This window comes from Salmo salar, chromosome ssa03 (genome assembly GCF_905237065.1).
Source record: "Salmo salar chromosome ssa03, Ssal_v3.1, whole genome shotgun sequence".
Classification (NCBI taxonomy): Eukaryota; Metazoa; Chordata; class Actinopteri; order Salmoniformes; family Salmonidae; genus Salmo; species Salmo salar.
The window spans coordinates 68,219,999-68,234,471 of NC_059444.1; the positions used below are offsets into that span (position 1 = coordinate 68,219,999).

The 14,473-nt window shown below is 41.9% G+C and overlaps 1 pseudogene; it reads left to right on the forward strand.

Moving 5' to 3' along the window:
- The first annotated feature begins 4,282 nt into the window (after window positions 1-4,282).
- LOC106601333 (intraflagellar transport protein 56-like) lies at window positions 4,283-14,282 on the forward strand (annotated as a pseudogene).
- The last annotated feature ends 191 nt before the right edge of the window (window positions 14,283-14,473 follow it).

Here is a 14,473-nt window from a genome sequence, read left to right on the forward strand (position 1 = left end):
TTGTGTGTCCTCTTTCCATGTTGCTCTTCTGTTCACGTTCATAGAATCTAGTGATTTTCTCTTCTGTGGCTGTTCTAATTCTGTTACATTGCGTTTTTCCTGGAGTATTGAAGACTTGTTGGCCTTTTTTCATTTGCCCTCATTGCTTTCACTGAAAATCCAAATTCTCTGTTTGCAGCTTTTACTAGGCCATACTTTTTCAGGATGTTGCCTCTAAGCATTTTTGAAGCCACTTGTTTGTCCTTGGCACTGTGCAAGTTTTGATACTTTTGCTTTAACTCTGCAATAATGGCATTTTGAAACAAAATCCTCAAGTTATTCCGAGTTCCCTTCATTTGCGGTTTTGTCTTTGGAATCTTGTCTCTCCATTTTATTCATCAGTTGATCATACCTTTTTTTTGTATTTCTCAGCTTTCAGTAAAGCTTTATCAAGTTTGACATTTGTCATGCAAAGATCTCCATGTTTTTGAGCGACCTCTTCCAACCTTTTTCCTTCCAGCAAGTATTCAACTTCTCATTCCTGTTGCAGACATTGAGGAAGGGGTATCGGGGTGTGCATCAGGGGCAGGTAAGTTAGGGGCATGTATTTTGCCCTCTGGCTGCAAGTCATCTGGCAACTAAGGTGGTGTGTTGCCTGATAGGTAGGTCTCCATTGCAACTGTTGTCTTTAACATCAGCTATTCTGTTGGTTGCATTTCCATTGCCTTCTCTTGCTTCGTTGTTCTCGCTTTTGTAAGCTCAGATTTCCCTTTTTTCTTTCAGCATCTCTCCCTGTCTCTTTGCAGATGTTCCTGGTATTGTATAGGATCATTTTTTATTTTGTTTCTATGTCTGTGACCTCTGCTGTTTTATGTGGCATCTTCTAAAAACAAAGAAATATTGTTTTCAACTTTTGCACACCTTTGAGCATTTCCTAGATTAAATGAATTTGAAATATGATTAAATAAGCCTAAAGTAAAAAATAACTGTTTTTTTGTCATTTCCAAAATGTTCTGTCATTTCCACCAGTTACAGTGCCTTGCAAAAGTATTCATCCCCCTAGGTGTTTCTCCTATATGGTTGCATTACAACCTGTAATTTAAATTGATTTAAAAAGTGGTGCGTGCATATGTATTCACCCCTTTGCTATGAAGCCCCTAAATAAGATCTGGTGCAACCAATTACCTTCAAAAGTCACATAATTAGATTGCACACAGCTGGACTATATTTAAGTGTCACATGATCTCACCTGTTCTGAAAGGCCCCAGAGTCTGCAACACCACTAAGCAAGGGGCACTACCACACAAGCGGCACCATGAAGACCAAGGAGCTCTCCAAACAGCTCAGGGACAAAGTTGTGATGTACAGATCAGGGTTGAGTTATAAAAAAAAATATCAAACTTTGAACATCCCACAGAGCACTGTTAAATCTGTTATTAAAAAATGGAAAGAATATGGCACCACAACAAACCTGCCAAGAGAGGGGCGCCCACCAAAACTCACGGACCAGGCAAGGAGGGCATTAATCAGAGGCAACAAAGAGACCTAAGATAACACGGAAGGCGCTGCAAAGCTCCACAGCGGAGATTGGAGTATCTGCCCATAGGACCACTTTAAGCTGTACACTCCACAGAACTTGGATTTACAGAAGAGTGGCCAGAAAAAAGACATTGCTTAAGAAAAAAATAAGTAAACACGTATGGTGTTCGCCAAATAGCACGTGGGAAACTCCCCAAACATATGGAAGAGGGTACTCTGGTCAGATGAGACTAAAATTGAGCTTTTTGGCAATCAAGGAAACGTTATGTCTGGCGCAAACCCAACACCTCTCATCACCCTGAGAATATCATCCCCACAGTGAAGCATGGTGGTGGTAGCATCATGCTGTGGGGATGTTTTTCATCTGCAGAGACTGAGAAACTGGTCAGAATTGGAGCAATGATGGATGGCGCTAAATACAGGGAAGTTCTTGAGGGAAACCTGTTTCAGTCTTCCAGAGATTTGAGACTGGGATGGAGGTTCACCTTCCAGCAGAACAATGACCCTAAGCATACTGCTAAAGCAACGCTCGAGTGGTTTTAAGGTGAAACATTTAAATGTCTTGGAATGGCCTTGTCAAAGCCCAGACCTCAATCCAATTGAGAGTCTGTGGAATGACTTAAAGATAGCTGTACACCAGCGGAACCCATCCAACTTGAAGGAGCCGAAGCAGTTTTGCCTTGAAGAATGGGCAAAAATCCCAGTGGCTAGATGTGCCAAACTTATTGAGACATACCCCAAGAGACTTGCAGCTGTAATTGCTGCAAAAGGTGGCTCTACAAAGTATTGACTCTGGGGGGGTGAATAGCTATGCATGCTCAAGTTTTTTTGTGTGTGTGTCTTATTTCTTGTTTGTTTCACAAGAAAAAATATTTTGCATCTTCAAAGTGGTAGGCATGTTGTGTAAATCAAATGATACAACACCCCCCCCCAAAAAAAAGAAACTTTAATTGCAGGTTGTAAGGCAACAAAATAGGGAAAATGCCAAGGGGGTGAATACTTTTGCAAGCCACTGTAAGTTTGTGATGGAAATTACTGGGATGGAAATGACACTTCTACCGTTTTTGGAGAAAAACGAGACTGCTTAGCATGCTTTGGCTAGTATTACAGCAGGCATAGTTTACACTAAACACAAAATACATTTAAAAAATCTAAATTCTACCACAAATGAAAGAAATTATAGCCTGTTTGGAAATGACTGATAATAAAAAAAATATTCTCTACACCAGCAATATTTACCTAGATTTTTCCTCAACTTCTGGACATGACACGTGGAACAACTGTCCACTGCAGCCATAAGATTCAGTGTCAATACGTTTCCATGGTAACTGAATTAACATTCTCTTGACAACTTTTTTTATGAGGAAGTTTGCCCTCAGTGGTGGAAATGACACCACTACCAAAGGATATGTGTATTTTGTGCAGTGGTGGAAAAAGTACCCAATTGTTATACTTTAGTAAAAGTTTTAAAAAATGACTCAAAGTAAAATGACTCGAGTATAAGTAAAAAAAAGTACAACTCCAACGCTAAGACATCATTTAAAAACTAAGCATGTGTGTTAAGTGTGTCTGCCAGATCAGAGGCAGTACTACGGCATAACCAGGGATGTTCTCTTGATAAATGTGTGAATTGGACCATTTTCATGTCCTGCTAAGCATTCGAAATGTAACGAGTACTTCTGGGTGTCAGGGAAACTGTATGGAGTAAAAAGTACATTGTTTTCTTTAGTAATGTAGTGAAGTAAAATTAAAAGTTGTCAAAAATATAAATAGTAAAGTACAGACACCCCAAAAATTACTTAAGTAGTACTTGAAAGTATTTTTATTAAGTACTTTATACCACTGATTTTGTGTAAATATAAAGGGCATACTCACAATAAATATTGATATAGATTTTATTTAATTGACTCTTTCTCTACTAGATAACATTATATAATTAAGCAATAAGCCATGGGGAGGTGTTGTATATGGCCAATATACCACGGCTAAGGGCCGTGTGTCTTACGCACTCGATGCCTGTGTCCACGCATCGTGGAGTGCCTGGACACAGCCCTTAGCACTTAGCAGTGGTATATTGGCCATATACCACAAACCCCCGATGTACCTTATTGCTATTATGAACTGATTACCAACATAATTAGAGCAGTAAAAATTAATGTTTTGTCATGCCTGTCTGATATACCACTGCTGTCAGTGTAACCGATGTGAAATGACTAGTTAGTTAGCGGTGGTGCGCGCTAATAGCGTTTCAATCAGTGACGTCACTCGCTCTGAGACTTGAAGTAGGGTTTTCCCTTGCGGTTCAAGGGCCGCTGCTTTTGTGGCGCGATGGGAAACGATGCTTCGTGGGTGTCAGTTGTTGATGTGTGTAAGGGTCCCTGGTTCGAGCCCAGGTTGGGGCGAAGAGAGGGACGGAACCTACACTGTTACATCAGCCAATCAGCATTCAAGGCTTGACTCACCCAGTTTATAATGTGTAGTTATTCATGTTTTCTCATAGAAAAACATAGTAGAAGCTCAAATGTATGGGTCAGGGACAAGGCAGAACAGTGAAATGTAGGTATAAAATGCATCTGAAAAGTAGCTAAAATACTTGATAGAGATGTCTTTAAAAAATATGGGGTGATTGTAGTGTGAACTTAACATATAAAGAATAAAAACATGTATTAATAAAATCCCCCAATCATATTGGGAGAAGTGGTTTCAACCACTGAGAAATCTGCTATTCCTCATCTGCTGTGATGATGAATGGATGTGAGACTTTATGTCCATTTATAAGACAAGCGTGTGTAATCGTGTTAGTAGTATAAAACCTTACTGTTTTTTGGCATACTCGCCGTGCGTCTATAATTCACTTTCTACAACTCCAGCTCTAAACACAGTGATAAACCAGTATGCTAGGGAGGGGAAAAGACTGGTGGGGACGTTGCTTGGTGACAAGAGCTCACATGCTTGTCAACAGCTATCTGTTACACTAGCTAGCTGGGTTAGCATATATTTCTTGATTAGAAAAACATTTATCTTGTCTGATTATCTGAGCGCTGTTACTGTGCTTTCGTGACAACTAACTCCACTGGCCATGGTAAGTGTTTGCTTTACTGAATGCAGCTACGCTAACGTAACGTTCGCTAACACAAACGTACTGTTTTTATTTTATTTTATTTCACCTTTATTTAACCAGGTAGGCCAGTTGAGAACAAGTTCTCATTTCCAACTGCGACCTGGCCAAGATAAAGCAAAGCAGTGCGACACAAACAACAACACTGAGTTACACATGGAATAAACACACATGCAGTCAATAACACAATAGAAAAGTCTATATACAGTGTGTGCAAATGAGGTAAGGCAATAAATAGGCCATAGTGGCGAAATAATTACAATTTAGCAATAACAGTATGGAGATGAGGTAGTTGGATGGGTCATTTACAGATGGGCTATGTACAGGTGCAGTGATCTGTGAGCTGCTCTGACAGCTGGTGCTTAAATTTAGAGAGGGAGATATGAGTCTCCAGCTTCAGTGATTTTTGCAATTCCTTACAGTCATTGGCAGCAGAGAACTGGAAGGAAAGGCTGCCAATGTAGGAATTGGCTTTGGGGGTGACCAGTGAAATATACCTGCTGGAGCGTGTGCTACGGGTTGGTGCTGCTATGGTGACCAGTGAGCTCAGATAAGGCGGGGCTTTACCTAGCGAAGACTTATAGATGACCTGGAGCCAGTGGGTTTGGCGACGAATATGTAGCGAGGGCCAGCCAACGAGAACATACAGGTCGCAGTGGTGGGTAGTATATGGGGCTTTGGTGACAAAATGGATGGCACTGTTTTAGACTGCATCCAATTTGCTGAGTAGAGTGTTGGAGGTTATTTTGTAAATGACATCGCCGAAGTCAAGGATCGGTAGGATAGTCAGTTTTACGAGGGTATGTTTGGCAGCATGAGTGAAGGATGCTTTGTTGCCAAATAGGAAGCCGATTCTAGATTTAATTTTGGATTGGAGATACTTAATGTGAGTCTTGAAGAAGAGTTTACAATCTAACCAGACATCTAGGTATTTCCACATATTCTAAGTAAGAACCGTCCAGAGTAGTGATGCTGGATGCGCGGGCAGGTGCAGGCAGCGATCGGTTGAAGAGCATGCATTTAGTTTTACTTGCATTTAAGAGCAGTTGGAGGCCACGGAAGGAGAGTTGTATGGCATTGAAGCTCATCTGGAGGTTTGTTAACACAGTGTCCAAAGAAGGGACAGAAGTATACAGAATGGTGTCGTCTGCATAGAGGTGGATCAGAGAATCACCAGCAGCAAGAGCGACATCATTGATGTATAGAGAGAAAAGAGTCGGCCCGAGAATTGAACCCTGTGGCACCCCCATAGAGACTGCCACAGGTCCGGACAACAGGCCCTCCGATTTGACACACTGAACTCTGTTTGAGAAGTAGTTGGTGAACCAGGCGAGGCAGTCATTTGAGAAACCAAGGCTGTTGAGTCTGCCGATAAGAATGTGGTGATTGACAGAGTCGAAAGCCTTGGCCAGGTCGATGAATACAGCTGCACAGTATTGTCTCTTATCGATGGCGGTTATGATATTGTTTAGGACCTTGAGTGTGGCAGAGGTACACCCATGACCAGCTTGGAAACCAGATTGCATAGCGGAGAAGGTACGGTGAGATTCGAAATGGTCGGTGATCTGTTTGTTAACTTCACTTTCGAAGACCTTAGAAAGGCAGGGTAGGATAGATATAGGTCTGTAACAGTTTGGGTCTAGAGTGTCTCCCCCTTTGAAGAGGGGGATGACTGTGGCAGCTTTCCAATCTTTGGGGATCTCAGACGATACGAAAGAGAGGTTGAACAGGCTAGTAATAGGGGTTGCAGCAATTGTGGTGAATAATTTTAGAAAGAGAGGGTCCAGATTGTCTAGCCTGGCTGATTTGTAGGGGTCCAGATTTGATCTAGATTTGGGTGAAGGAGAAATTGGGGAGGCTTGGGCAAGTTGCTGTGGGGGGTGCAGGGCTGTTGACCGGGGTAGAGGTAGCCAGGTGGAAAGCATGGCCAGCTGTAGAAAAATGCTTACTGAAATTCTCAATTATCGTGGATTTATCGGTGGTGACAGTGTTTCCTAGCCTCAGTGCAGTGGGCAGCTGGGAGGAGGTGCTCTTATTCTCCATGGACATTAGTGTCCCAGAACTTTTTGGAGTTTGTGCTTCAGGATGCAAATTTCTGTTTGATAAAGCTAATCTTTGCTTTCCTAACTGCCTGTGTATATTGGTTCCTAACTTCCCTGAAAAGTTGCATATCGTGGGGGCTATTCGATGCTAATGTAGAACACCACAGGATGTTTTTGTGCTGGTCAAGGGCAGTCAGGTCTGAGGTGAACCAAGGGCTTTATCTGTTCCTGGTTCCAATTTTTTGAATGGGGCATGCTTATTTAAGATGGTGAGGAAAGCACTTTTAAAGAACAACCAGGCATCCTCTACTGACAGAATGAGGTCAATATCCTTCCAGGATACCCGGGCCAGGTCGATTAGAAAGGCCTGCTCGCTGAAGTGTTTTAGGGAACGTTTGACAGTGATGAGGGGTGGTCGTTTGACCGCGGACCCATTACGGACGCAGGCAATAAGGCAGTGATCGCTGAGATCCTGGTTGACGACAGCAGATGTGTATTTGGAGGGCAGGTTGGTTAGGATGATATCTATGAGGGTGCCCGTGTTTACGGATTTGGGGTTGTACCTGGTAGGTTAATTGATAATTTGTGTGAGATTGAGGGCATCTACCTTAGATTGTAGGATAGCCGGAGTGTTAAGCATGTCCCAGTTAGCTAGCTAGCTATTGAACCTTTGCTTAGTAGTCTATGCAATTTAGCATTAATGTTAGGTTAGCTACCACACAAAGAAGTCTGTAAACATTGCCTTGCTGGATGATTATTGGATATATATTGTTTTGCAGAAATCTAACTTTACCTAGCACGCCAGCCTGGTCTCATAGACTAGACCGTAACATATCTAACAGTACACTTAAATCCGGAATACTGAAATTAGAATGTTATGTTTGGTATGGTTACAAGACAGATGGTTACTTAGGTTGTATGGTTACATAGTGTATGTTTAGCAAATTCGTAACATATCATACGAAATGGGCGATGGACATCCACAAATTATTACATTTCATACGAAACATAACAGATCATTCTAAATGGAGTGTCTCGGATTTACATAGAGAATAATACGAAATGCTTTGAGACCAGGTTGCAGCCCAGCCACAGGTTTGAGACAAGTAACTAGTTGGATGGGCCCTTAGTAATTATGACTGGCTCAGTTGTGGACAGCACCAGCTGTGGAGTTCTCTATAATTATAATTTTCATATTCATTCTCTCAGATTCTGTCCAGAGTAAAGCCAGCAGCTGTTGGTGGGGAGATCCCAGTAAATAAGAAGATAAAAGAAAAAAAGTCACCGCTTGTGGAGGACTTCCTAATTCAAAGAGACTATCTGGGGGCCATTACATTGTTGGAGGTAAATGCCACTCTGGCTGCATGCCTCCTGAAGTGTGACATATAGGTTTATAGAGCTGTTATATCTTTGAACAATGCAGTGCTTACATTACTGTCTGCGAAATAAGATGCTCATCCTATCAATATGGTTGAATTTACTCAGTTTCAGCGCAATGTTGGCGAGCGAGGGGAGGATGCAGACCTGTGGTTGGCCTACTGTGCTTTCCACCTTGGTGACTACAAGAGAGCCATGGAGGTTTCAAAACCTTTATTGAATTCAGTAACATTGGTTTGGATGTGTGAAAGTATTTTCCTGTTTTTGATTGTGTGAGACATGAACTAATACCTATGTGTCTATTCCTTCCTCAGGGATACAAGGCCCTGACAGACAAACCAGACTGCCGCCCGGATGTGTGGGTCTACCTGGCCTGTACTCTCTTCTTCCTGGGGCTTTACAAAGAAGCAGAGGAGGCTTCACGCAAGGGTACCTCATTCACCTTGTTCCCCATTCTCACATTTTGTTGCTTTATTACAAAAGGTGATATGGAAAATTAAAGACCTTTTCTCCCTGACCTTACGTGCTTCCTCTACCTCTTTCAGCCCCTAAATGCCAGCTGCAGAATCGACTACTGTTCCACTTGGCTCACAAGGTCAGCTTTCGCCCTTATCGCTAACTCATTCATTCAGTGCTATGGTACCAAACAACTTATATAACAGAATGTGTTCTATTATACCGTTATTTCTGGTCTATTTTCTTTTTTTCAGTTCAATGATGAGAAGCAGCTGATGGGTTTCCACCAGGAGTTGGAGGATGTGACAGAGGACCAGCTCTGCCTGGCCTCCATCCACTACATGCGCTCCCACTACCAGGAGGCCATCGACATCTACAAACGCATCCTGCTGCAGAACACGTGACAGGCAACAGAATGCACCACAGAGAGACAGAGACACCGGGCAACACTCCAAATGTAATCCTGACACATGTGGGAGTAGTGGCACAGACAATGAGATGAGGAGAGGGGGAGTTAGAGAGTGAGTGGAGGGAGAGAGAGTGATAGTTTCCCTGTGTTGAGACAGAGAGAAGATAATGGAAACTGGAGAGGAGGGATAGTGACTGCTTGTGCAGGTGAGAGGGTGGGAAAGAGAGATTCATTGTACCTACTGTGAGTCGGCGGAGCTCATGCTGTGTTCATACTGTGTCTGCTGCAGAGACTTCCTGGCCCTGAATGTGTATGTGGCTCTGTGCTACTACAAGCTGGACTACTACGATGTGTCCCAGGAGGTGCTGGCTGTTTACCTGCAGAGCGTCCCAGACTCCACCATCGCTCTCAACCTCAAGGCCTGCAACCACTTCAGGCTCTACAACGGAAAAGCAGCAGAGGTAACGCAACTTGACAAGAGAGTCCTGAACAAATCATTCTCAAAATTAAGCCTTGTTTGTCTGAATGTTGCTTTGTTAATGTTTGTAAGGCTTCAGTCAGTGACTCACCAATGTACAACATTGTAGTATTAAACAACTAAAATCACATTTTCCTTCTCTCAGACTGAGCTGAAAAGCCTGATAGATATCTCCTCCAGCTCCTTTGAGTTTGCCAAGGAGTTAATCCGACACAACCTGGTGAGAGTCATGATTTATCAGCCTAGGGAACATAGCAGTTTTGCACCTCACGTGTGTAACAGCATGCAAGCAAATTACCCTTTTGATTCTTTCTCTGGTGTTCAGGTGGTGTTTCGTGATGGGGAGGGGGCCTTGCAAGTGCTGCCTGCACTGATTGATGTCATTACTGAGGCTCGTCTCAATCTGGTCATCTACTACCTCAGACAAGGTGGGCTGCCACTTTTACTACTGACTAGCCAATCTAATGATAACTGATTGATAACTAAGTGTGTTTTTTTACTGTTAATATATGGATAGTAATTGTATTTTTCTATCTCTCTCAGATGATGTCCAGGAGTCCTACCAGCTCATCAAAGACTTAGAACCCACCACACCACAGGTTCATTCCTCTATTTCCATTCACCATTTCCAGATTTCTCTCCCTCCCTTTTAATTTTTTCAACCCACCTATCATTCGTCTCCTGCCTCTCAGCTATTTTAGGGTCCAGTAATCTCACCCTCTCTTCCCTGCTCTCCCTTTTCCTCTTCCTCCTTCTACAAGGATAGTGTAGTTTGCGGTGAGCTCTATGTTTGCAGGGTAGTCATTTGTGGTAGGCGTTTGTGTATTAACCTCCCCCTTTCTCTCTCTTTCTTTCTCAGGTTCAGGGCAGTGTTAGTCTTAATGTACATCAGCGTACAGTAAGTGTGTGTGTGCAGCCAGCTCTCTCTCGCCATCTCCCCCTCTTTCCCTATCCTCCTCCTCTCTTTGCCAGGGTTAGTGCAGCCCTAGCCATAAACTCAATGGATTGTGGTGTATGGTAAGTGCATATGTGCTGTAACCTCTCCCTGCCTTTTTTTCAGGAGTACATCTTGAAGGGGGTTGTGAATGCTGCACTCGGACAGGAGATGGGGTTGGTGAGTACCAGAGATACATTTAGATACTACACTGAACAAAAATATAAGCACAACATGTAAAGTGTTGTTCCCTTGTTTCATGAGCTTTCTGTGCACAAATTTGTTTACATCTTAGTGAGCATTTCTCCTTTGCCAATAATCCATCTACCTGACAGGTGTGGCATATCAAGAAGATGATTCATTTAAACAGCATGATCAATGACACAGGTGCACCTTGTGCTGGGGACAATAAAAGGCCACTTTAAAATGTGCAGTTTTGTCACACAATACAATGTCATACATGTCTCAAGTTTTGAGGGAGCGGGCAATTGGCATACTGACTGCAGAAATGTCCACGAGTTGTTGCCAGAGAATTGAATGTTGATTTCTCTATCATAAACCGCCGCCAACATCGTTTTAGAGAATTTGGCAGTACGTCCAACTGGCCTCACAACTGCAGACCACGTGTATGGCATCATGTGGGTGAATGGTTTGCTGATGTCAACGTTGTGAACAGAGTGCCCCATGGTGGAGGTGGGGTTATGGTAAGGGCATGCATAAGCTACGGACGACGAACACAATTGCATTTTATCAATGGTAATTTGAATGCACAGAGATAACGTGACGAGATCCTGAGGCCCATTGTCGTACCATTCATCGGCCTCCATCACCTCATGTTTCAGCATGATAATGCACAGCCCCATGTCGTAAGTATCTGTGCACAATCCCTGGAAGCGGAAAATGTCCCAGTTCTTCCATGGCCTGCATAGTCACCAGACATGTCACCCATTGAGTATGTTTGGGTTGCTCTGAATTGATGTGTAGGACAGCGTGTTCCAGTTCCCACCAATATCCAGCAACTTCGCATAGCCATTGAAGATGAGTGAGATAACATTCCACAGGCCACAATCAACAGCCTGATCAACTCTATGCGAACAAGATGTGTTGTGCTGCATGAGGCAAATAGTGGTCACACTAGATCATGACTGGTTTTCTGATCCATGCCCCAACCTTTTTTTAAAGGTACCTGTGACCAACAAATGCATATCTGTATTGCCAGTCATGTGAATTCCATAGATTAGGACCTAATGAATTTATTTAAATTGACTAATTTCCTTATTTGAACTGTAACTCAGTAAAATCTTTGAAATTGTTGGGTTTGATATTTTTCTTCAGTGTAAATGTAACGGTCGTCGTACGTAACGGACCAAGGCGCAGCGGGTTGACTTTATTTGAACACATACTAAACAAAACAAGAAAATGATCAAACGAACAGTATTGCAGGCTACACACACAGCTATGCAACAACAACTTCCCACAAAGGGACAGGTGAAAACAGGCTACCTAAGTATGACTCTCAATCAGCAACAACGATGTACAGCTGTTCCTGATTGAGGGCCATACCAGGCCAACACAAAGAAATACACAACATAGATAGATCCTAGAATACGAAACAATAGAACATAACCCACAACCCCGGAATACTCTAACCAAACACCCCTCTACATAAACACATATACTAACAAACCCCGAACCACATAAGACAAATACCCCCTGCCACCTCCTGACCAAACTACAATAACAAATAACCCCTTTACTGGTCACAACGTGACAGTAAATATATAACTATAGATTAATGTACAGTGTGTGTATATATATATATATAGTTCTGCGTTGATACCCACCTGATTTTGTTTGTGTGACATTATCATGTAATTTTTCCATTACAGAAAGATCATCTGAAGATTGCTCAGCAGTTTTTCTAGCTGGTTGGTGGCTCAGCTAGCGAATCTGGTGAGTGCTCCTCCAGATATTTAAAATACTGACTAGAATGACATTTTTGTACTGCACTAATTCAATGGTAAATACGTTTTTACACTGGTGCCTTCTTTAACAATTCCTTTCCCTGTGTCTTAGACACCATCCCTGGCAGACAGTGCATGGCTTCTTGTTTCTTTCTGCTCAGGCAGTTTGAGGATGTGCTCGTCTACCTCAACTCTGTCAAGGTAAGCACAGCATAATACCCTGACAGATATTTGTGTCCACATAGAATATTGATGTTCTATAATTATCATTCTTCAATGGATTCTAAATACTCTGAACTCTCATTGCTCACAGAGTTACTTCTACAACTATGATGCCTTCAACTTCAACTATGCACAGGCCAAAGCTGCTGTTGGCAACTACAGGGAGGCAGAGGAGGTAAAACCTTGACATGTCCTTTTGGGATTATTTGATGTCATTTTATTAACGTTTTCACTGATACGAATCTATGTCTTTTATTGTATGTTAAAAGTGTGTGCTTTCTCTTTGTCTCCCAGATCTTCCTGTTGATTCAGAATGACAAGAACAAGAGTGACTATGTGTACCTGAGCTGGCTGACACGCTGCTGTATGTTCTCCTTCTCATTAAACGATGTAAACATTTGCTGGTATAACACTGTGTGGTTGTTCTATTGTTGTCAATGAACACTGTTGTCCTATTTTAGACATCAAGAACCAGAAGGCCCGTCTGGCCTGGGAGCTCTATATGAAGATGTAGACCTCAGCAGAGTCCTTCAGCCTCCTGCCGCTCATTGCCAACGATTGCTACAAGGTGACTCTCCTTTATTAATTCCAAAATCACTCAACTTCCTAAACGTTTAATTTCCCCATCACGACAGAAGTTATTTCATTCTGAGAGCGCTTGCACCAGTGGTGGAAAAAGTACCCAATTGTCATACTTGAGTAAAAGTAAAGATACCTTAATAGAAAATGACTCCAGTAAAAGTGAAAGTCACCAGGTAAAATACTACTTGAGTAAATGTCTAAAAGTATTTGGTTTGAAATATACTCAAGTATCAAAAGTAAATTGAATTGCAAAAAAAATACTTACGTATCAAAATTACAAGTATAAAGAATTTCAAATTCCTAATATTAAGCAAAGGAGACGGACACTTTTTCTAGTTTTTTTTTAATTTACAGACACTCCAACACTCAGACATTGATTCCGCCAGATCAGAGGCAGTAGGCATGACCAGGGATGTTCTCTTGATAAGTATATGAATTAAAAATGTAACGAGTACTTTTGGGTGTCAGAGAAAATGTATGGAGTAAAAAGTACATAATTTTCTTTAGGAATGTAGTTTAGTAAAAGTAGTTTAAAATACCCCAAAAAACGACTTAAGTAGTAATTTTACTTAAGTAATTTACACCACTGATTTGCACCATGTGTAACTCTTCTCTCTCTCATCTACAGATGGGCCAGTTCTACTACTCAGCAAAGGCATTTGATGTCTTGGAGAGATTGGACCCCAACCCTGAGTACTGGGAGGGCAAAAGGGGAGCCTGTGTGGGTATCTTTCAGCTAATTTTGGCCAGCAGAGAACCCAGGTAGGTACCATGTCTACCATAGCAATCTATTGGATTGATATAGGATCATGAATGTCACCACTTTGTATAGCATTAAAATAATATGTCCTCAGCTCAGTGACCTACACATTTTTTACATGATGGGCTGTATTTTTCATTGCTGAAGTCTACCAATGTGAGTGTTTATGTTACCATAATGTGCTCAATTGTGTGTATTTTACAGGGAGGCTTTGAGGGAAGTGCTGCCCTTGCTGACAAACACTGGGAATCCTCAGGTGGAATACATCATCAGGATTCTGAAGAAATGGGCCAAGGACAACAGGGTTTCTCTGTGATGTTATCATTCCGTACTTAAGAATGCATAGCCTATATGAAGAAAAGGGTCCTTTGGTCAAATGCAAAAATTCACCAAAAGTGCCAGTTTGTTCATTATACATTCATCTCTTTCCTGTTTGTTATTTTGTTAGTACATTGTATTGGTGTCGTTTTTTTGCACATTTATTCTGTACATATTTGCCTATGTGAATAAATATTTAAATCTTATACCACATCTGTGCTTTTACTATCTCTGGCCTTGACATAACGTTTTAGAGCACATAAAGACCAGTGCTTATCATGCATACAGAAATATA